The sequence below is a fragment of the Macrobrachium nipponense genome, chromosome 4, assembly GCF_015104395.2.
Source record: "Macrobrachium nipponense isolate FS-2020 chromosome 4, ASM1510439v2, whole genome shotgun sequence".
Classification (NCBI taxonomy): domain Eukaryota; kingdom Metazoa; phylum Arthropoda; class Malacostraca; order Decapoda; family Palaemonidae; genus Macrobrachium; species Macrobrachium nipponense.
The window spans coordinates 40,680,158-40,703,377 of NC_061100.1; the positions used below are offsets into that span (position 1 = coordinate 40,680,158).

The 23,220-nt window shown below is 43.8% G+C and overlaps 1 protein-coding gene across 1 annotated transcript in view; it reads left to right on the top strand.

Moving 5' to 3' along the window:
- Nucleotides 1-6,120: 6,120 nt before the first annotated feature.
- Nucleotides 6,121-23,220, top strand: part of LOC135210883 (uncharacterized) — a 133,060-nt gene continuing 115,960 nt past the window's right edge. The window contains exon 1 of the mRNA XM_064243810.1: nt 6,121-6,225. The gene's annotated coding sequence lies outside the window, so the exon portion shown is untranslated. The remainder of the gene's footprint in view (nt 6,226-23,220) is intronic.

Consider the following 23,220-nt stretch of genomic DNA (forward strand, 5'->3'; position numbering starts at 1 on the left):
TAAATAATTGTACAATTAATACCAGACCGAGCGACATCCCCAATCAAGGAATACCAGATGAGACAAGCAGCCCAGCAGCCAATGACAATGCGAGCTGTCGTGACACAACACCCAGGGAAGTCATGCCCTAGCCTCGACGGTCTGCTATAGGCTGCAACAGCGCGACCTTCAACGACGAGAAGTGTCTTGTGGAAGCTTCCTCCAGCCAATAGCAAGAACGCATTGCGCCACCGACCAATGAAAACTCAGTGATCGGTTTACCCCCTGCTGACCTGCTACTATATATTGAGTAGATTCTGACAGCACAGTAATTCAATATAAACACAATGATATAGTTAAGATGCTACAGAACTCGAACCACAATACAATGATACAACAATCACTACATGAATAACCGAAGACAAATTGGACTGTCCAATTCTTTTATCCTTCTCCGCATACCTTCCTTTAGCCCCACTTAAATCCTTCAAAAACCTAATCTTGCTTCCGAGGGACCCCTCCGGGCAGGGTCGGATTTAGGCATGTGGAGGCCCCTGGGCAATCTATGTGTGGAGGCCCACCCTGCTTGAGGCGGGTGGCGAGCGAAGCAAGCCTCACCGGGGGGCGCTGTAAGCTCCACCGGGAAATCATCATTGCCGGTCCTGCCAGTAATGAATTTTGGTCATCTTAATCACGTGTGCAAAGTGACCTCTCCTGACTCTGTACACTCGAGTATAAAAAGATTATAAAAAGCAATTTCAAATAAATAGCATATTTTTATTACCATAAATCTAAATATGTTAGTTTGTCTTCACTCATCAGGACACTTCACACCTGACTGTACAAACTGACCATTTTTCAAAGGTGATTAGGAAGCATGACCCACACTCAGTACCGCCAATCTTAAAATCAAAACCAAAGTTTCTTCGTAGAAAAGAAAAACTATAGCGGTATCTGTATTTACAGACCAGACACTTTACGAGACTTGGCCCTTGCAAATTTGGTGATCAATATGTCAAAGTCAATGTCGCTGAGGATGTCATACTCAATGCTCATCAAAGCCAGGTGACTGAGTCGATCATGATGCATTGTAGTACGAAGTCTGTTTTTGAATACTTCATTTTGCTGAATGAACGTTCTCCAGAGCAATTTGTGACCATAAGCACCAAGTACATCCGTAGCATTATCTCAACATTAGGAAAAGTATCTGCAACTTTCTTGTCTAGCAGCAATTTGTAAAGGAAATGTTCCTTCCCAAAGCTATCAGTCCTAACATAATCATCCAGAAACTGGGTGAAAAAAGCTGCAAACTGTACAAGTTCAACACCAAATGATTGATCCAGATCATCTTTATATTCACAAACTAATTTTACTGCAGCTGCTTCTATTTCAGTACAGCTCAGTGATTCCAGTCCAGATAAGAAACCGAAAAGGGAACAGGTGTTCTCGTAGGCCTTCAAACATTGATTAAGGGAACTCAAAAATTTCACTTACCTCTGATGCCACTCACATGGATGTTAAGCAGAGTGTGGAGTGTTGACGCTGTCACCAGTATGGTACGCGTTAAAGCCTCTCTCTCTCTCTCTCTCTCTCTCTCTCTCTCTCTCTCTCTCTCTCCTTTTATGGGACTTTTATACATTCGGTATAGATAGACTCATGGTTTGATCTGCATTTGGGAGGGGGCAATGCCGCCCCCTCCCAAGTGCCGCCCTGGGCGACCGCCCATAGGAAGAACCGCCACTGATTACGCAGACAATGGTACAAATACATACATTCAATAAATAAACTCACAGAAACCAAAAAATATATAAAAATATTTGAAGTCAGACTTACCTACAAACCGTCCCATCCGATTTTGTCAACCAACAATGCATTCAAAAATAGATAGGAGGTAATTTTAGGGGTAACTGTAAACATAGCCTAAATCTCTAATAATATCACGTTTTTTACTTTGGTTTTACTGTAGTTTTCCGTGATGAAAAAAGATAAATCATAAATATCCACAATTTTGTTTTATTCCTGACTAAAAAACTTTTATTCCTTATATATTTACTGAAATTAAAAATTATTTAAGCCTGGGTCCTTTTTTGAGGCCCCCTAAAATGTGGAGGCCCCTGGGCAGGTGCCCTCTTTGCCACCCCCCCCCCCCCGCCCCCAAATCCGGCCTGCCTCCGGGGGTTAATTCGGTTTGCAACCGATCCCTTCAATCCAATACCTCTATCACAATGTACGTATCGATTTACAGTCTGCTCCACCCACCTTACAGCCTTACCTTACAGCCTACATCTTGTTCATTGCAGTCTCAGTGTGAGGCATCTAAGTCTCTTTTTCTTAATTTTCCTCTCCCGGTGCTACACTAGCCGTGATCATGCTCGGATCAAGGTATATAGAATAAGGGATCTATATACCTTGGCTCGGATGATACCGAGAGAAACGTTGGCCACTAGATCGAATTATATTTAGATCTATTTGTTCATTTACTGTGACAAATAAATAAATTTGTAAGCATTATCCCTGAAATTGACTCCTCCTGATGAGTAATATCGGCGCAATACTCGCTAGTTGTAGCACCGGAGAGAAAGGTATTATTAGAAAAATAGAGAAGACTATTTACAAGTTGAATACAGCTGATAGAGCAATATCTTTCAATAAGACTTGTTTGGAAGAGGGTCTCCTTCCAATGTATTTTATTGTTTATTATACACATCATGAGGACCTCGTAATATTTGATTAACTTACTCTGAGTCCCTATTGGAAAGCTCGATCGGGGGCATATGAGCACCCCTATCACCCAAGCCACAAATGATGCCCTGGATACTTAAATAGTAAGCAAAACGCTTCAGGCTCTTCATCTAGCAACACTTGGTGTATTATGACGGAGAGCCGTCTAGAGTTTGACTATATAACTCTGTTTTTTTTTTTCATCTGTCCATCTGCCTTGGTGTTTTTGTATGCAAACACTGCGTCCCGGCTTTAGATAGTCACATTCAGCTTACATTCAAACGATTATAATAATATCCTATTTCGAATATTAACGGTGTAATTCGCATACAGTAAATTATTAAAACACTTTTCAGTTGCAATGTACACCCAGATACCTTTTATTTACCTAAAACTTACACATAGCGTAACTATCTAAAGCCCGGGCGAACGTAGTTTGCCATACCAAAAAAATAACCACCACAGGGCAGATGGACAGATTAAAAAAAAACAGCAAGTAATAACTAAATATACTTTCCCCAGCTCATGTAATTTCTTTTTACATATTTGTTAAATCTTCAGTAATTCCATTTTGTTTAGATGCAAACTGATATGTAGCAATTCTCTACTAAAATAAAATACACTGTATATCACGTTTAGTTTACATTTATTCTCGGGCTCAGCCTTAGTCTATCCTATACAAGAATATTCTGCAGAAATCCCCAAGAGGAAATAGAATTCAGAAAAATAAACGTTATTCGAGCAATTCCCGTAGTTCTAAATATCAAAAAATAAGAAGAAAAAAGTGTTGGTGATTTAGGCCTTGCAAACTATTGCAGGCTACAGATATTTAAACAGCTGAACTGTACTTTACATATGAATTCTATAATAATAATAATGGCCACAGAACGTGATTATAATAAATTGTTATCAGTTAGTAACAACTAAATCACGAAAGATAGGATGAGAATTGTAAAAATGACATGTTGTCAATACGAAGTGGAATTAGCACAAGTAAAATCCAGGTTCAAACATAAGGAGTTTTAAGGCTCATTTATTAATTGTATACATAGTATGCCAGTGGAAAAAAAAGTGTCTTTAAGATGCCATCGATGTACCACACTAGGTTGAAAAAAGGCGAAAATGAATATTCATTACATATTATACAAAATAAAAAAGGTGAGCAGACTTTATTGATTCTCAGTATGTAACAAATTTTGCATAATAACTGCACTAGTTTAATAGTAGCAAATAACATTTGTCATCTATCTACGCAGATATCACTGCATTCTGTTGGCCAGCAAGGCCAAAGTTTAATGTAATCTGATCGACAAGGAACTGCTGTTGTCTGGGATTATTTTTGTTACATTCAAGGTGCTCTGTTTGGGGGAGATCATATGGTTTATGTACAGGTTCTGAAAACAGCCATTCTTTGGTGGATTCATAAATGGCTGTTGCAGCATCAGATCTTATTTTGGTTCATGAAGATGTTAATTCAATCAGGAGATGGAACGTTTGTATATTGATGGACAGTGACTAGAAAATAAACCTTATTATCTCTGTACACAGTCACAAAACTGATCCTTCTATACCAAATTTTAGATTGCAGCTGAAACAGCATAAAAAATGCATTATGGCAGCAAGATGGTCTGAACGTCGGAAGTCAGGTGCATCCCATTTTTGCATTACTGATGACTTTGTTATGTTCATAACAGTTCATCATCATTATCTTATCGCGCCATCCATGGATCCAGTGACGAGTGTGGATGTTAGCCCTGTGCAGTGGGTGCTCAGGGGGAACTTGCGAAGAATATGGGTGATAGTTTGTGGGGCATCTCCACATGGACAGTCTGGTCTTCGACTGATTCCCCACTTAACAAGGATGTCACTAGCCTTTAGGGTGACCCATTCTTTTCTCATAACAGTTGAGATAGAGAGAGGTAATTGAATAAGTTTATCGTGGTTACTAACAGATTTTGATTATTCAGATGACGCACTCTTACCGAGCAGCAGAGTGCAAGATTTGCAAGCACTGCTTACCAGATAAGTAGTGGTGGTCTTTGAAAAAAAAAAAAAAAAAAAACGTTTGTAAATAAGAGATTGTGAGAACGGGAAATGCTGAAGTTGAATGTATAATAAAGGGAAGTCACTTATTAAAGGTGTTGTGACTTCCTGGCGCAGTCATTAGAAACGGAGGATCCCTTGAAGACGAATTTGCTGAAATACCGAAGATTGCTAATCAGGCCATGTGAGCGCTTAGCAAAATATGGTCAACGAATACAATCCATCTTTGATCATACTTGGCTTTAGATAACAAATGCTCAGCTAATAGACGAAATACTGACCACTAGTTAATAGCACTTTAAGGATGCTAAGATTAGTTGTTACAGGGACACCTGAATATTCTAGACAAGTGAGAAGGCCAAGACCAAAGTGTTTAAGAACCGAGGAAGTGGGGATCCTGGTTTTATTCTATATACTGAGATGCCCAGAATTATTGTTATTGTTTATGATGATTAAGCCGGCGTTATGCTAGCACGGGCTCTTATTCACAGAGATTTCTGCTGGAGAGAGAGGTGAAGACAAGGATGGCTGAGCCCTTTGGCTTGTTAGTTCTTTCATACTGTACATATCTTTCAAGGTCATAGGTTAATTCATACGGAAAAAAATTCAGTTCTATAGGTCTCATATAACTATGATGGAATCTTTGTCAGGACATATTAATAAAGTTCTGAGGGTGATACAAGTAGTTTCTGAAGGGTGGGGTTCTTTATAGTCCCTGTCGCTTGTTAAAAATAATCTTTTCGTTAACTCATTCAAAATCACATTGTTCTCACCTTTCAATGTTATATTCACAAACAAAATGTTTCTCATAATCTATAACTTCACTTTAGAAATTCTTCAGTAAGTTCATTTCTATTCAGTAACGTCCGTGCAGAATGCTTGCTTCTGTGACGCTGTTGAAATCTTAATTAGCAACTCATAAGGATATTATTTCACACTAATTATAATAGCCACTTATTCCCAATTTAAAGTTATCAAAACATTCCCAAAATTTGAGGCATTTTAGGAATGTTCACGCTCCAGAATCAACAAAAATGCAATGTCCCATCATAACATTGTGTCCAAACTTAAAAGGAAATTAAAGAGAACTTAAAACACACACACACACACGCACACACACACACACACACACACAGAGAGAGAGAGAGAGAGAGAGAGAGAGAGAGAGAGAGAGAGAGAGAGAGAGAGAGAGAGAGAGAGAGAGAGACCAAAATATTTCATATACTATATTTAGTATATATGATGAAAATATAAGATAAGGTAGCTTGGATCGTGAGGCCTTCAAGATAAATATTTTAACGATTCAAATAATATGTCAATGATGATCAAAACCGATTATACTCAACTTTGGAGAGTCATTTCATCCATAAAATTTTGCTCCCCGCTCTCTCTTCATCTCTCTCGCAGACCTTTAGTAAATAATCACCAGATGGCAGTTCAGACTTGTTATTTGTAGTAATGATATTTGTGAAAGTAAGATAGGTAAGTGTGAGATTATTTTATCAATTTTGGATATTTTTCAATGTATTGCCTGGACAATATTTCCTGCAATTAATTTTTTATCAGATAAAGTAAGAATATCTGAGTAAACGTCAAGGTGTTCAAGGTATGACGAAGGAAAGAAATGAGGAGTCTCTGACTGTCATTGTTTACAATGATCAGTAGCAGACAAGTATTTTTCTCATTGCTGTCAACTGCTTTAGCCCCAGGCTAGAATGACTGGCGAAGAGCTGTTTTAACCCACGTAGGGGCTTTACGGTTTTGATGATAAAGAGAATAGAGTAGAATTCGTTACCAGTGTGTCGAAATATTGGTCAGTCTTTTGTTTTCATAGCCTTGGAGAGTCGTAGTGTACCAATGCCGTAACAACGCCCACCCTATGTTTTCACAGGAAGATGGATAGATTTAGGGGCAAGGAAGGTTCCTGATTTCTAAACTGTTGAATTAAATAATGGTTATCTAAAGCTGCTAGTTTATTTACCTTGACCATTGCAATTTTTTATGGTTTTTGGTCTACATTCTGAATTAGGTAATCGTATCCCTCCCCTCATGCATTGACTAACCATGCTTAAGCCCATTCTCTGCTTGACATTATGCAACTGTTACCCCCTTAGTTTGTCTACTTATAAAATTTTAATTCTTAAATACTACATTTGTAATGAGGGTTTCATGGCCCTCAGATGATCAAAATGATGAGCCTAGCTTTCACGCATTTGTGCAGGCTTAGCCTAACCAATGGGCTAACGTTCGTAGCAAGTTACTGTTTAGAACTAGCCTGCTTCCACTTACCAAATTTGACTGTTTAGCATGGATTTCTAAATTGGCCTTATTGCAGTAACACTTTTATATAATTTATTTTTTTTAGTAATTATTGAATGAGCATTTCAACCAGAGATTTGCCCAATATTTTTCATACTTATTTAACTTGTATAGTCTACTATGCATATGTTCCAATGAAAATACAAACCAGATCCATACTACACCTAGGTAGCCTATGTAGATGTATTCCACACAAGAAGTTGGAATTAATCTTTGAAAACTAACAGAAAGGTAGGTACTACCTAACTGGTGATTAAGGCAGATGAATAGGGCAATACACTTCACTCACCTGCCATCACCAAGAACTTTTCCTCCAGCCACCATCTACTAGTTAAGACATTATGGGATATTTTTGCTAGACTGTCGTTTGATATTTAGCTGTTAAGTTTTTTTTTTTTTTTTCACTTATTTAGTAGCTTATGTGGAAAGAAAAAAGGCCAAAGGTATTACAAGGATTAGAGTACTTGTGTAGATACATTATGCCTCCTTTGATTATTGATCCATATAGAGTCTATTCTTCTTGTAGGAATAGGTAGGGCATGTTCTCATCCTTCCCTATCTAAACTGTGCATTGAGTGGTTGGTTAATTTTTACAACTTTTCTTACAATTTTTCTTAAGTAAATATGTGTTTTTTAGTGTGTGTTAAATGCATATCAAGGTAAAAGCATACCATTCAAAAGATTAAAGTTTCGTCAACATAATGTGATATATGAAAGCCCCATACGAACTAAGATAAGCATGTGACGCTCTTCGTAAAATATGTTTTCAAGGCAGTTTTGAAATCCAATATGGCGGCTATCATGTGGATGGACAGTGCTTATTTGATTGTTATTATAAACATTTTGGTCTTAATTCACATTGCACTTGAACCCCGTTGCTGTTCCTGGTTCCTAAGCGCGCACTCCACAAAGACAGTTACGAGAAGCAGACGACAACACTGCAGAGTTTTATTCCCTTAATTGTTTACTTTACTCATTATTAAGTTCAACTTTACTTTATTTCAAAATGTTTATTTAATTCATGTCTATTACCCCTTTTTTGCAACCAAATTACCCCGAAAAATTACAGATATTTCTAAAGTAGATACAATCCAATGTTTCTAACCTTGTCGTACATCTGGCTGCCGAAAACCATAGCGGAGCAGACTACGGATAAGTGGATTGTGTTTTCTTTTTTTCTTGGGGCTTTTTTTTTTTTTTTTTTTTTGCTAGCACTTTTCATTGATTTGAGTTTATATTACTATTTTGATTTTTTTTAAATAACTGTATGCCAGAAATAAATGTAACCTTTAATGTTTGCATGCTAAGAATGGCAAACTCATCGTTGCCACCTTAGTGGAGCTTCACACATACGCCGATGCATTATTATAAACTGTTTCCATGAATTCTAGTTGTCATGGTAATGCAATAATGATAAAATTACTTTAATGTTTATGTATATATACTTTCAATACATAGGCTGATTTCACCAATTTCCACGTTTTGTGTCTTATACCCAGTTTGGAGGGTGAAAACATACCAATTGGCAACAGAGAGAGAGAGAGAGAGAGAAAGGAAGGCGAAGGAAGAAGGACAGGGGTGGCAGTGTAGGGGGGGGGGGGGGGGGGGGTGCCAGTTGGCCAGTTAGGTGGAGCTTTTTAAGCATGTTTGTATCCATTTCTGGATAATGGAGATTTTGTCTCTTGGTACAAGGACAAGTGTCGTTATTCTTTGCGATTAGTGATTCACGATACCCTTATAAATTACGGCACTGGGTGTAATGCACTATAGCAAAATCTCTTTCTGATACTGTCTCTGAAACCCATAGTAGGTATGCTGCTTAGTTGTCAATCAAGTTTTTTTGTAATCAAGTATTTTTTACAAGCTAGCTTTTGTATAAATATGTATTTTTCTCAATCAAAACATATGCCCCTCAATGCCAACTTTCCTCTTTTAACGACTTTTTGGTCATTGCCAATTCGGCCCCATTAATTTCTTATGGTGCGAAAACAGACAGAGGCCCAGGGACCGAAAGCGATTGCGTCACACTACGGCGGTAATCCGGCAGTAAAACATCTTCATATATCCAAAAAGTAAATAATAAAGATATATATGCGCATTACGATTATAACAATTACATAAAAAGCTGATAACAATCTGCATGAATAACTGGTAAACTGTTCTGCAAGGAAGTTGAGTATGTATAGCTATTATTTACAATAGGTACGAAAGTCAAGATGTCGTGACATCATAATACAGGACTTGAAAGAACGTTCTAATTCCGAAAAATAATTACTGAAAATTGAGTCAGAATCGAGTTACTTTTTCAATAACGAATATTTTGTTCATGAAACTTACCTGTCAGATATATATATAGCTGTATTCTTCTCGAAGTCCGACAGAAATTTCTAAAACTTACGACACACGTAGTGGGAGTTAGGGTGGGTGGTTAGTACCCATTCCCGCCGCTGGGAGGCGGGTATCAGGAACCATTCCCATTTTCTATCAGATTTCTTCTGTCGCCGGTGTCGTAAACATCTGTTTACACACCTCCGCCTCAGGATTTTGGAAAACTTTTCATTGCTTGAGTATCCTCTTGACTTTTTGGTTTTTTGATTGGATCGATAGCTTGGCATACGTGATTTGGACTGTTTTTTGAATTTGGCTTAGATTTTTCCTTAAATATGTCTGGATGTAGTTCCTGCTAGCGCCAGGGTGTGTTCGAAAGTGGAATGCAAGGTTAGGCTTCCTAAAGCCTTGGTTGATCCTCACACATTGTGTAAAGGGTTGTAAGGGGGCAAGAGTTGTAAATATGATTTGCGCTGTAATGAGTGTGAAAGCTTGGTGGATGATTACAATGGAAGACGTATGAATCCTACGTAAAGAAGTTAGAACGTGATAGGATTAGGTCTTCCTCCCAGGAGTAAGTCGGGTAGCAGACAGGGTATTAATGTATCCCTTCTAACCCCTCCTTTAGATTTTGTGTTCTCCTAAACCCCGTAGTGTTGCCTTCGGGCCCTCAAGTGTGTCTGCGGAGGGTTAATGCCCTTTCGCTCTTATTCTGGATTCATTGAAGACGCTTGAATCTAAAGTGCTTTGCCCTTGAAAACAGGCAAAATAAGTGCAGTGATAGTGCCCCTAGTGAAGTGGAGGGGGGCGTCAGATCGGCCCTATAGCGCCTCTAGGCTGGGACCTCTGACCGGACTCCCAGGACTCAGGGAGAGCATGTCGAAGGCCGAAGGAGGGTTACGGGGAACCCCCGCCCCCGCCATCTGGCGTCCCTTCAGCAGTTCCTGTGGACGCTTATCCCAGGCTGCTTCAAGGAGCGTGCTCGAGCACGTATCCTGAAGGATTGTTTCTCGTCTTCCGACACGTCCTCCCGCGCAAGGGGTGGGAATCTCGTTCGGATTCGCGACCTTTGAAGAGGACTCTTCAAGAGCTTGACGCTTCACGTCATGCTTTGTCTGAGTGGCATTCTTCTCCGGAAAGCGTAGCTTTTCCGCCCCAGAAGAAGTCTAGGACGTCATCCGACGATGACGCCGCGAGCGCCCCAGTCGCTCTAGAGCCAAGGCTGTTCCTGGAGAAGGAAGAAGGCGTCCCCTCGCCCCTCTCCTTCTCACAAGCGCAGCTCGTCTCCGCGTAAGGAGACATCTCAGAGGAGATCATCATTGCGATGCAGCGGCAACTGGACGCTTTACTGAAGCAGAAGGAGACGGTACCTCGTCGAAGGAAAGACGATAGACTGCCTATCAAGAGAACTAAGCAGTCTTCTCCTACGGCTCCTTTTCGTCCCCGTCTTCTGATTTTTGCGCCCTCTAGACGTCGTTTGTTGCTCCCCAGGGTTCGTCTAGAGGTGACGTTAGACGCCAGTTTAGAGAGAGTTCTCTACATGCTCCTCTCTCTTCCGTAGAGAGGACAGCTCGGCGTTCCGACTTCGACGCTTCTGCTGACGACGATTTTGTAGCTGTCGGACGGACTTCTTTGCGTTCGGCCCCTCTTCGACATGACAGTGTTGACGCTCAACGATACGTTAGTCGGGCAGTTGATCAAGTTTCTTCGCGGGATGTTCGTTAAGGACGCTTCGCGGGGACGTTAGAAGAGTCTCTTTGATGGACGCTCCGTTGGACGCTTCGCTGGACGCTCGGTCGGACGCTGATTTGGACGCTCGAGAGAACGCTACGTTGGACGCTCAGATGGACGCTCGTAGACGTTCTAGTAAGACCTCTGTGGACGCGAATGTGGAAGTTCGCTGTCACTCGGATGTTGTTCCCGAGACTTTGGCACGTTCGCCTCTAAAGTTGATTCCTGATCCTGTGGACTGTTAAGGATCCGTTACCCTCGTCTTCTCTTCATCGTTCGGATAGGAGACTTGGAGCTAAAGGACTTCTGCCTCTTCCTTCGGACTTGCACTCGGGTAGGGAAGAAGGAGAGAACTTAGCGGTTCTTCGGAGGATGTTGATGAAGAACAACCTGCTACGTCTGCTTCGTCAGATTATCAAGTTTTGGCACGACTACTTCGTGATTCGTTGGCGATACTTTTGTTCAAGCCTGCTGCTCCTCATTCTCAGTTTTCGTCGTCGAAGACAAGCAATCTCCAGGTTTCGTGAGAAGTGAAGACGTCGTTATCTACTAGAAGAGCTTTCCGGAAGGTAACGCCTGGATGGAGTCTAGGAAAGCAAAAGGAAGGACTACTTTCGCCCTGCCTCCGTCTTAGACTTAGCGGTAAGGCAGGGATGTGGTATGAGACAGGCGAGGAATTAGGATTGAAGGTTCCTACGTCTGCTCAAGGTGATTTCGCCAGCGTGGTTGATGCCTCAAGGAGGGCCCTTTTAGCCTCAGCTAAAGTATCTTGGACGACTTCCGAACTGGACCATCTTTTGAAGGGACTGTTTAGGTCCTTAGAGGTATTCAACTTTTTAGACTGGTGTCTTGGAGCCTTAGACAACCAATCTCGTAAGCCAGACTCGATCAGCTTGGGGGCGAGCTGTCCAGTGTATTGTCATGCATGGACAAGGCCGTCAGGGATGGCTCAGAGGAGTTAGCCTCTCAGTTTTCAGCAGGGGGTTTTGGGGTTCTTAAGGAAAAGGTCGCTTTATTGCAAAACTTCGCGGCTAAGTCTGTCTCTCCCGCACAGAGGACAGAACTTTTGTATGCTCCCTTCTCGAGTCATCTTTTCCCCAAGCTATGGTGAAGGATCTGGCAGTTAGTCTGCAAGAGAAAGCCACACAAGACCTGTTGGCTCAGTCTTCGAGACGTCCGGCTGGCCCTTCAACGTCGTCAGGAAACCCAACCGTTTTAGAAAGCAGAAGCCCTTTCGTGGAGGGACTTCCGCTAGATCGTCTCCTCGAGAAGAAGCCTTCCTAGAGGTAGAGCCCCTTCCAAGTCTAGGGGTAAGAAGTGAGAGATCGTGCCTTCAGTCACCTGTAGGAGCCAGGCTGCAGTTGTTTGCAGAAGCCTGGAGAGTAAGAGAGGCAGACACCTGGTCTCTCGACGTCATAGAGAAAGGGTTACAAGATCCCTTTCATAAAGCCGCCCCCGTTGACTTCCACTCCCAGGGACGGTTGTCCCCATCGTATCCGCTGACAAAGCGAAAGATACTTTTCGACCTGCTCGAGCAGATGCTCGAGAAACGAGCAGTGGAACAGGTTTTAGACCTGGCAACGCCAGGATTTTACAACAGATTGTTTCTTGTACCGAAACAATCGGGAGGGTGGATGTAAGTCGTCCTAAAACCTCTTTATAGAGAAGCAGAGGTTCAAGATGGAGACACCTCAGTTCAGTTCTGGGGGCCTTAAGACCCGGAGATTGGATGGTATCACTGACCTCCAGGACGCCTACTTTCACGTCCCGATACATCCCCAATCGATGAAGTAACCTTCGGTTCGTATTGAAAGGGAAAGGCGTCTTTCAATTCAGGGCTCTTTGTTTCGGACTGAGTACGGCCCCTTTTATCTTCACCATCTTAATGAAGAATGTGGCGAGGTGGCTCCATCTTTCCAAACATCGAATCTCGCTCTATCTGGACGACTGGCTCATACGAGCCTCCTCGCAGACCCGGTGCCTGAAGGACTTGCAAAACGACTCTGTCTTTAGCTGCGTCCCTGGGACTTCTGGTGAACTTCGAAAAAGTCACATCTGACCCCAACACAGTCCATCGTGTATCTGGGGATTCAGATGGATTCAGTGGCTTTTCGGGCTTTCCGTCCCAGGAACGTCAGCAACAAGGCATAGAAAAAGTGTCGGCCTTTCTAGGGAAGGATTCATGCTCGGTGAGGAATGGATGAGTCGCTGGGACCATTTATTTCCTCGCTGGAGAAGTTTGTTTCCCTGAGGAGGGCTACACCTCCGACCTCTTCAGTTCTTTCTGTCGGACAGCTGGACAGAAAAGGATAACTTCGACATGAAGTTAAAGCATCTCGGAAGAGGTGAAGAACCATCTAAGATGGTTGGCTCGATCCGTGGAAGCTGTCAGAGGGCTATCCCTCAAGCTTCAGAAACCCCGACCTGTGTGTTCTCCGACGCGTCATCCACGGGGTGGGAGCAACTCTAGGGGGGGGAGGAAGTGTCAGGTACCTGGAGAGGGGAACAGGTAACCTGGCATATCAACTTCAAAGAGCTGGCAGCGGTTCAATTAGCGCTCCAGTTCTTCCAGAACAAAGTCTCCCGGTCGTGTAGTTCAAGTCAACTCGGACAACACACAGCCCTGGCATACTTGAAGAAACAAGGAGGAACACACTCTCGCTCCCTGTTTTCTCTAGCGAAAGAGATCCTACTTTGGGCAAAGGAAGAGAGAAGTCACAATATTGACAAGATCATTGGCCGGAGTCGAGAACGTCCGGGCAGATCAATCCTCAGTCGACAAGGACAGTTATTGCCGACAGAGGTGGACTCTCAATCAAGAAGTATGCCAGGAACTGTGGGGTCTTTGGGGATGCCCCTTAGTGGACATCTTTGCAACATCAAGGACGGCGAGACTTCCTCTGTATTGCTCCCTGGTTCTCGATCCGGGAGCAGTAGCAGTAGACGCCCTTCTATGGGATTGGACGGGCCTGGATCTACTACGTTTTTCCCCCCTTCAAGATCCTGGGGGAGGTGATGAGAAAATTTGCAGCATCGGAGGGGACGAGGGTTGACTTTAATCGCCCCCTTTTGGCCCGCGCAGCGATCTGGTTCACAGAGGTGATGTTCTACCTAGTGAATTATCCGAGATCTCTTCCGTTAAGGAAGAGATCTACTCAAACAGCCCCCCTTCGAGAGGTACCACAAAAACCTCTCCGCTCTGAGTCTGACTGTGTTCAGACTATCCAAAAGTTGGCCAGAGCGAGAGGTTTTTCGAAATCAGTGGCTAAAGCTATCGCCACCGCGAGGAGACCATCATCAATCGCGGTTTACCAATCGAAGTGGGCAGCCTTTAGAAGTTGGTGTAAGAGAAAAGGAGTTTCCTCTACCACTACCTCTGTGAGCCAGATTGCCGACTTCTGCTTTATCTGAAACAAGATCTGAAGTTGGCACAGTATCAACTATTAAAGGCTACAGAAGCGGTCCTATCTGTAGTTTTTCGCCATAGAGGTCTTGACCTCGCTAACAACAAGGATCTCCATGATCTATTGAGATCTTTCGAGACGACCCAAAGATACCACTACCGAAGCTACCTTCGTGGAACCTGGTGTGGTCCTCAAATATTTAATGTCAAATCGCTTTGAACCTCTTTCCTCTTCGTCTCTACGAGATTGACGAAGAAAACTGTATTCCTAACTGCTCTCGGCGACGGCGAAGAGAGTTAGCGAAATACAGGCTATCAGCAAACACGTCAGTTTCAAAGGGCATAATGCAGTCTGCTCTTTGAGTATGTCGTTTCTGGCCAAAAACGAAAACCCTTCCAATCCGTGGCCTAGAAACATTCGAGATCAAGGGTATGGCAGAGATCATTGGTCAAGAGCCAGAAAGAGCCTGTGTCCTGTTAGGGACTCTTAGAGAGTATATTCGTAGAACGAAGGATTGCCGAGGTCTGCGGAGAACTTATGGTGTTCGGTCAAGAGACAAACATGCCCATGTCCAAAGAATGCACTGGCATTCTTTTTAAGGAACACCATTAAAGAGGCGCACGCTTCTTGCAAAGACAGCGACTTGAAGATACTAAAAGTTAATGCGCACGAAGTAAGGGCTATTTCGACCTCAATAGCCTTTCAGAAAAAACATGGCTCTTAAAGACATTTTAAGTGCTACTTTTTGGAGGAGTAACTCAGTGTTCGCCTCGCACTACCTACGGGAGGTGAGAACGACCTATGAAAGCTGTTACTCTCTCGGACCATACGTCGCCGCAGACACTATTTTGGGGGCAGGAGGTAGCACTCATCCTTTCCCATAGAAAAGGGTAGGTGAGTTTTTAATATTTGTATGTTTATGGTTGTAGGGTCGGCTGCCGAGTACAGTCGTCCCTTCCTTTAGCCTTTGGTATATGGGAGTTTGTTGTTAGGCTAACTTAGGTGGTGGTTTTTGCCTCGTTGCCCTCAGAAGTATGGTCATGGTCTAGTCATATTGTGGTCCCGTCCCCGTTGACAGATCATCTAGAGCGCACCAACTACACAGGTCACTACCTTGTTGGTAACTCTAGTGAAGCAGAAGCAGGCTTGGGTGACAGTAATCACGAAGTCAGCTATGCTAACAGGTAAGGAACCAAGATGTCAATCATATACATTTATATGTTTCCTAAAATCCTTTTTCTGTCTCTCCCACCGCCAAAGGTGGGATTCAGCTATATATATATCTGACAGGTAAGTTTCATGAACAAAATGATATTGTTAAGATACAATAAAGTTTGTTCATACTTACCTGGCAGATATATATATTTTTAGTACCCACCCACCTCCCCTCAGGAGACAGTGGAGATAGAAATCTGATAGAAAATGGGAATGGTTCCTGATACCCGCCTCCCAGCGGCGGGAATGGGTACTAACCACCCTAACTCCCACTACGTGTGTCGTAAGTTTTAGAAATTCTGTCGGACTTCAGAGAATACAGCTATATATATATCTGCCAGGTAAGTATGAACAAACTTTATTGTATCTTAACAATATCATTTTCAAATTAATCATCATAAATATGTAAAATATTGAAGTTTTACTATTTATTAAAAAAATTATCTAGTGCACGCTTCATTGCCGTCTTCTACCAAAACAGTTGTTTACTTAAAAACGTGGTTAGGGACCGTGTTCCGATTGTTGTGATGAAAGTGCCCCAGCGTTTGTGGGTACAAGTGGTGTGCGGATTTATCACAGGAAATGGGAAGTTTGTTGACACAAGCGACTCCGTAAACATCGAGATGGCGTCAATCTTCTAAAATATTGAAGCGTAAGTAAAAATTTTGAAAGCGTTTTGGTGAGATTTGCACTGCTTTGGACACCCTTTTCACTACCCTCTGTTTAATGCTTTAAATTTGGCCTTAATTTCTAACTTTGGAGAAAATACTTACTTCGAAAGGAGAGAAGAGGTCTTTAGCTCCGTTTCTCACCAACAAGAAGTCGCGACTGATGCCCATCTCCGGTGTCAGGACGCGTTATAAGTACTTTTTCGGAGGGTGGCATGCTATGATCGTCGTTGAGTTGATCCAGGCCATGCGGTGTTTTACCCTATAGTAATACATGTCGGAAATGAGCTGTTCTTTAGTTATTACTATACACCTCTACTACATCCAACAAAACAAAAAAAAACTCAATTCCCACATGTATTGTTATTATAATAATTCAAAACACATTAAAACACAAATACATAATTACTTAAGAAAAACTGAGTTAGAGCTCTGTAAAAATAAGCTAGCTGGTTACAAAGGACACCATCCTAACCTAATCCAACCCAACCTTACCTTACCTAACCTAACCTAACCTAACAGGCCAAGTAACTTGGCCAGGGGGCTCCACCACCCTAACTTAACATAACCTTGTGGGCGGTGTTACTTAGCCAGGGGCTCACCCCCCCCCCCCTCCACCAGAGACCCTGTCATTTATTTGCTATACTTCTGCAGTCACTCTAAAAATTTACCTTAATTGGATGGACAAAAAGGTTTTGACGGCTCTATCCAGAATAAGACTGCTGTGACTATAGTCTCATCGTTGTAGTTTTCGGTAAAATTACAATATTTTCTTTTTCTGTGTTTTATCAGAAACGTAACTGGGTAACACTCCATGTTGCCTTAAAAAATTGATGCACTGCAGTTCATATTCATAAAATTATGAATTAACCAAAAATACTCAAAATTACAGGAGAAACAAGGACTGGGCACGTATTCACTTCATGAAAGACTTGAACCAAATGACAAGAGAAAATGTCTGACACCACAATGCAGTTTTAAGGAAAAACAAACCTCATCAAAGCACAGACACTGTCAGTGTGAAAGCAAACAAAAACACTTAAAAATTTTGTTTAAACTCAAGTCCACCTAGAGCAGGGAAACTCAGCCTTTGTTTTTTTCTCACAGCCCTGATCAAGTTGGAACTTGGGAAGTAGCTGTCCAAAACATTTACTTTTGGAAGGGAAGTTCTTTCATCTTTGAGCCAAACCTAGTTTTCAATGTCAAGGATCGAGGTTGGGGATTTTCTGGGACATGTTCCTCAGGAGGGTGGATCCATCAATTCTTTCTCGTAGAACTAGAATTTTTTTTTCCAGGTTTAGTTCAGTAGTTTTTTAAAACACCTTAGTATAATCCTGGGCTGTGGTAGCCATTCAGACAACACCACAGTTCTAACATATTTATGTAAGCAGGAGCTGTCCCATGTCTCCCTGCCTCCAAATACTAGTAACAATCCTTTTTCTGTGGACAGATCATCTAGTCTTCTAGCCATTCGGTTTGTTCAGGGAACTAAAGTCCTAGCAGATGTGCTGAGCAGTCCGAAGCGTGTTGTCTTCATCATGGACTTTGAATCCCCTGGTTTCAGGGACCTCTGGATTCTGTGGGACCATTCTGGGCCTGTGCCTCTTCAAGGAATCTTTGTCATCCTTTTTTTTTTTTCTTTTTTTTTACCATCTCTATATCGTATGCAACAGACACCATGTTACAGACCAGACCATTGGACCTCCCCTTCTCACCAACTTCATCACAGTCACGTAGGAGCTGCACAAGCTTTATGCTAACTGCAAGTTGTGTTTACATCTTAGCCCCATATACTTCCTGTGTCATTGTTCCCGAAATTGCTCGGTTGTTGATAACTTGACAAGATCCTCCCCAACTGTGGCTTCTCAGACATCCTCCCCTCAAGAGATCTAGAACCAAGGTGGTCCACAATTGCTCTGACAAGCTCCAGACTGTCCTGAGGCTTGTCAAGTGAAAAATCTTTTCTAGACTTGCTGCAGCGGCTATTGCAAGACATAGAAGTCAATCTTCTCTCATCATCTTCCAGACTTACTGGGTGATTTTCCAAAGTTGGTGTCTCGAGCACTATGTCTCTTCTGTCGAGACGTCTATGACCCCTTTGTGTATTACCGTATTTCTTTCCAAGGAAACCAGTTCTTTTGTCATCCATATCTCGGTGACCTTTAAAGTCCATGGCATATCCAAAAAGGAAGAACAAGACGTGACTTGCTCATTTTCCCTTGGATTTTAGCGAAGAACGAGAACTCATCCAAATCCTGGATTCATTTCTTTCTCCCTTAAGAATTTTCCGTACATCGTTGACTTCCTGGAGTGCCAGACACCACCTGAGCTTATAGATTGTCTGGCACCCAGCTCTCCTGAACCACAGCCTGTTGCCAGCTTATACACTGAGCACCCAGAAGCCCTCATTAGCTCTGAGGGGAGGATGGAGAACTTCTGTCCAGATGGAATGTCAGGTATTACATGAGTGGGACGGAAGTTCAAGACCATCCATACCCCTAACGTGTTATGATGAGCTCATCTCCCCTCTGATTAGATAATTTTGTCCTTTATCCTAATGAGGCACTCAGATTTAGGAGAGTATTTTCCTAATTTTAAGTGAAAACTAAAGATGTTAGAACAGCTTCTACCACATTAGCTTTTAGGCACTACTTGTCCCTTATGCCCAGTCTACAATTTTGTACATGAACTTCCCTGCCAGATATATACTTAGCTATAGTCTCCGACGTTCCGACAGAATTTCAAATCTCGCGGCACACGCGACAGGTAGGTCAGGTGGTCTACCTTACCCGCCGCTGGGTGGCGGGCGTATGAACCAATCTATCTCTCCAGCCAGATTTTTTTTTCTGTCGCTGAAGCGATAACAACTGTTGTCGTTTCTTCCGATATCTTCTTCATTCTCGCTTGCCTGGAGATTGATTTGAACATTTTGGTGACGTATTCGCTCTATGTTGGCTTGGCATACGCTGATGTGGACCGTTATTGACTTTGCGCTGGATTTTCCTGTAGAATGTCTGATTTTGATTCTGTTTCCAAAACTCCGGTTTTGTTTAGAGTATGTGTGACCGATGGATGTAAGGTGAGGTTACCGAAAGCTGCGGTGGACCCTCACACTTTCTGTGTTAAATGTAGGGGGAATGAATGTTCGTTTGGTAACCCGTGTCAAGAGTGTGAGGTTTTGAACGAAGATGAATATAAGGCTCTTCTTCTTATATTAGGAAACTTGAAAGGGATAGGGTACGTAAAGCTTCTTCAAGGAGCTCGAGCAGGTCGAGAATGAGTGAGAATGAAACTACATTAATGTAGTTTAGAACCTTCCTCCCAGGTCTCAGCTCCTGCTCCCCGCACCGAAGCCGTAGATTCGTCTTCGGAGGCGGGCGGCCTCAAAAGCTTCCTTGTGTTCTAAGGAAGACAAGAATCTTCGTACTGAGCAAGGTAAGAGTGTCAGTGATGATAAGTGCAGTGTACCCAGTGATGTGGAGGGTGCGTCTGACCGGCTCCTTAGTGCCTCCAGGCCTAGACCTCTTCCAGACTCCCAGTTCCAGTGGAGGAGGAAAGTCGAAAGCCGCAGGAGGGCTAGGGAGAGCCCCCACCCCGGTCAGGCGTCCCCTCGGCAGATCCTGAAGTTCGCTCCCAGGCTGCCTTGGATCGTAAGAAGAAGAATATCTTCGCCAGTGTTTTTCGTCATCCTCTTCTCCTTCGCCGAAGCGTGGGTGGAGCTCTAAGGAGGCGTCACGCCCGTTGAAGAGGGCTGCGGAGGCTCCCTTCAGTACGTTAGCGTCCAGCCCAGAAGGACTTTTCTGATGTAGCTTACTTGCAAGCAAAGAAAGAAGCCTAGGAGATCCGGTGATCGCCCTCCTTCTCCCGCGCCTCGCGCTGAGCTTGCTTCGGAAGAAGATCCTGGGGACTCTCCTTCTCGAGTACTAGCGGGCCTACAAGCTCAGATCACAGCCTTGGCGGACTCCTTGGCATCGAGATCGCGTAGAAGGAAGGATTTGTCTCCCCCCGATTCAAGAGATCGAGGCGCGTTTCGTCGGAAGAGCGCTCTCCTTGTAATCGGCGTTCTCCTTCTTTTGAGGATTCTTCTACTCATCGTAACATTTCACGAGAGGAACACCACTCCCGCTCGGAGGTAGTCGAGGACGCCATTCGACGGATAGGCGCTCCTTGGACTATGAAGATTTTTCTCAAATCGGATTCCTGCCTCGGGTAGACGCTCAGCCCCTTCTGTTTCTCCTTCTCTAGAGTTCGTGCAAGAAGAGAGAGTCGCTCAGGTCATAGAAGACTTGGTTCGTCGTCGCCGTCTCTTCTTCTTCTCCTCGTCTTCTCAGAGAACCTAGGGAATGCCCTTCTGAAAGTAGGCGCACTTCTCCTTCCGACTACTGTAGTCGGGCGTCGGATAACGTGACTGGTAGGCGCTCATCGCATGGAGTTCGCTCCTCCCCTGTAAGACATCAAGAGTCTAGTAGGAGCCCTGCTCCTGGTAAGCGTCATTCTTTTAGTAGCTGTTCGCCTGGAGAAAGACACCTTGATCCTCGTTTTGCTTCGTTCTCCTAGTAGGCGCTCTTCGTTCTCGAGACTCCCTACTCCTCATCGGTCTCCTCTTGCTAGAAGTCAAGAACGCCTCAAGCGCCCTGCTTCTGTTAGGCGCTCGGAAGCCTTACAGACGTTCTTCCCCTCGGTAAGGACCAAGATCTCGCCGAACGCCCTGTTCCGTTTAAGCGCTCGGAGCGTAGCAGCCGCTCTCCGCTTCGTAGGCATCAAGAGCCTCTCGAACGCCCTGCTCCTGAAAGGCGCCCTATTTTAGCAACGTTTCGCCGCTTGGTAGGCGCCAGGATTCCACTAAGCGCCCTGTAACAGATAGGCGCTCGGCGCCTAGTAGCCGCTCTCCTCACGATCGGCGCCAGGATCTTAGCAGGCGCTCTCCCTCTCGTAGTTCCCCTAGGGATAGACGTGGTCTTTCTAGAGAAAGGAGTCCTTCCTCTTTTGATGTTAAGAGTTTGTCTGCACTTAGGAAGGAATGCGAGTTTAGACAAGAATTTTCGGATAAGCGTCCGTCTTTTACAACTCGTCGTTCTCCTGTACGCCTCTCTACTTTGGAACTCTTCTCCTCATTCAAGACGTTTGTCTCCTTCATCGCACTGTACCCCAGCTAGGAAATCATCTAAGGATTCTCATAAGGATCCTCATCTCGTTCTCCTCATCCTCGTTCTCTCTTCAAGAAGACCAGGAAGCTCTGAGGAAGAAACTAATACATCGGCAGCAGTTTCTTCGTACAAGAAGCTCACAGAGCTTCTCCTTCAGGAGTTCGGAGAGTCTTTGAGCCCTACTGCTCCTCCTTCTCCACACTCGTTGTTCTCCACAGCGAAAGCAACGAAAGGATCTTCGTGTGTGAGAATGAAGCCGACTCTTTCTATGAAGAAAGCGCTCAAGAGTTTCGGTTCATGGGGATGCGCACTAAAGAGGAAGCGGGGAAAACAATGTTTGCCTTCCCTCCTGTCGAAGCTTTCAGGAAGGACAGGATTTTGGTATGAGACAGGAGAACCCTTGGGACTGGGCCTTCCGTCTTCAGCTGACGCAGATTTTTCGGCACTAGTAGACGCCACTAGAAGATCAGCTTTGAATTCGGCCAGAACAACGTGGGCAATGAATGAAATGGATCACATTCTAAAAGGCATTTTTAGAGTCTTGGAAGTTTTCAACTTTCTCGATTGGTCCCTCGGAGTCCTAGCCAAGAAAACTCAAGGATCCGGACACGTTTTCTCCGGAGGATTTGAATTGTGTCTTATCCTGTATGGATAAATCGGTGCGAGGGATATGGGGCCAGCGAAATAGCTTCACTGTTTGGAGCAGGGGTCTTGAAGAAAAGATCAGTATTTTGCTCATTTTTAACAAAGTCGGTCTCACATGCTCAGAGATCGTCTTTGCTTTGCCCCTGCTCTCTACACAGCTGTTTCCTAAACACCTGGTTCAAAGACATTTCGAAGACTCTCTCTGCCAAAGCTACGCAGGACTTCTAGCACAGTCTGCAAGGAAGCCGCGCCCTACCTTCCAGACTAAGACAAAGAAAGCTAAGCCGACCTCTCAGGAACCCTTTCGAGGGGCATCTACCTCTAGATCCTCTTCGTTCAGAGGTCGGAAACCAAACAGAAGAGGGAGGACTTTTACGAAGTCAATCAAACCTCCCAAGTAAGACTCAAGTCCTTCAGACAACTGTAGGCGCCAGGCTTTACAGTTTGCAGAGTCTGGGCCCAGAAAGACGCAGATGCCTGGACCCTGTCAATTTGAGGAAGGGGCTATCTAATCCCGTTCTCTTCGAGGCTCCTTGACGAATATCCCGAGGGAGTTGACGGCCAGATACAGGGACCCCATCATGAATCAAGCCCTCCGACTAGCGGTAGATCAGATGCTGGAAAAGGAGCGATCGAACTAGTGGCAGATCATCTTTCGGCAGGCTTTTACAACCGCCTGTTCCTAGTTCCGAAATCCTCAGGGGGATGGAGACCGGTGTTGGATGTAAGCGCCCTGAACTTCTTCGTCGAAAAGAAGAAGTTCACGATGGAGACCACTGCCTCGGTGTTAGCAGCACTCCGTCCAGGGGACTGGATGGTGTCCTTGGACTACAGGACGCTTACTTCCACGTACCAATCCATCCTTCCTCGAGGAAGTTTCTAAGATTCATGATGGGGGGAACGAATCTTCCAATTCAGGGCCTGTGTTTTGGCCTCTCCACGGCCCCCCAAGTCTTTACGGCCATCATGAGGAATGTGGCACAATGGCTTCACCTGGAAGGGGGTGAGGATTTCGCTCTA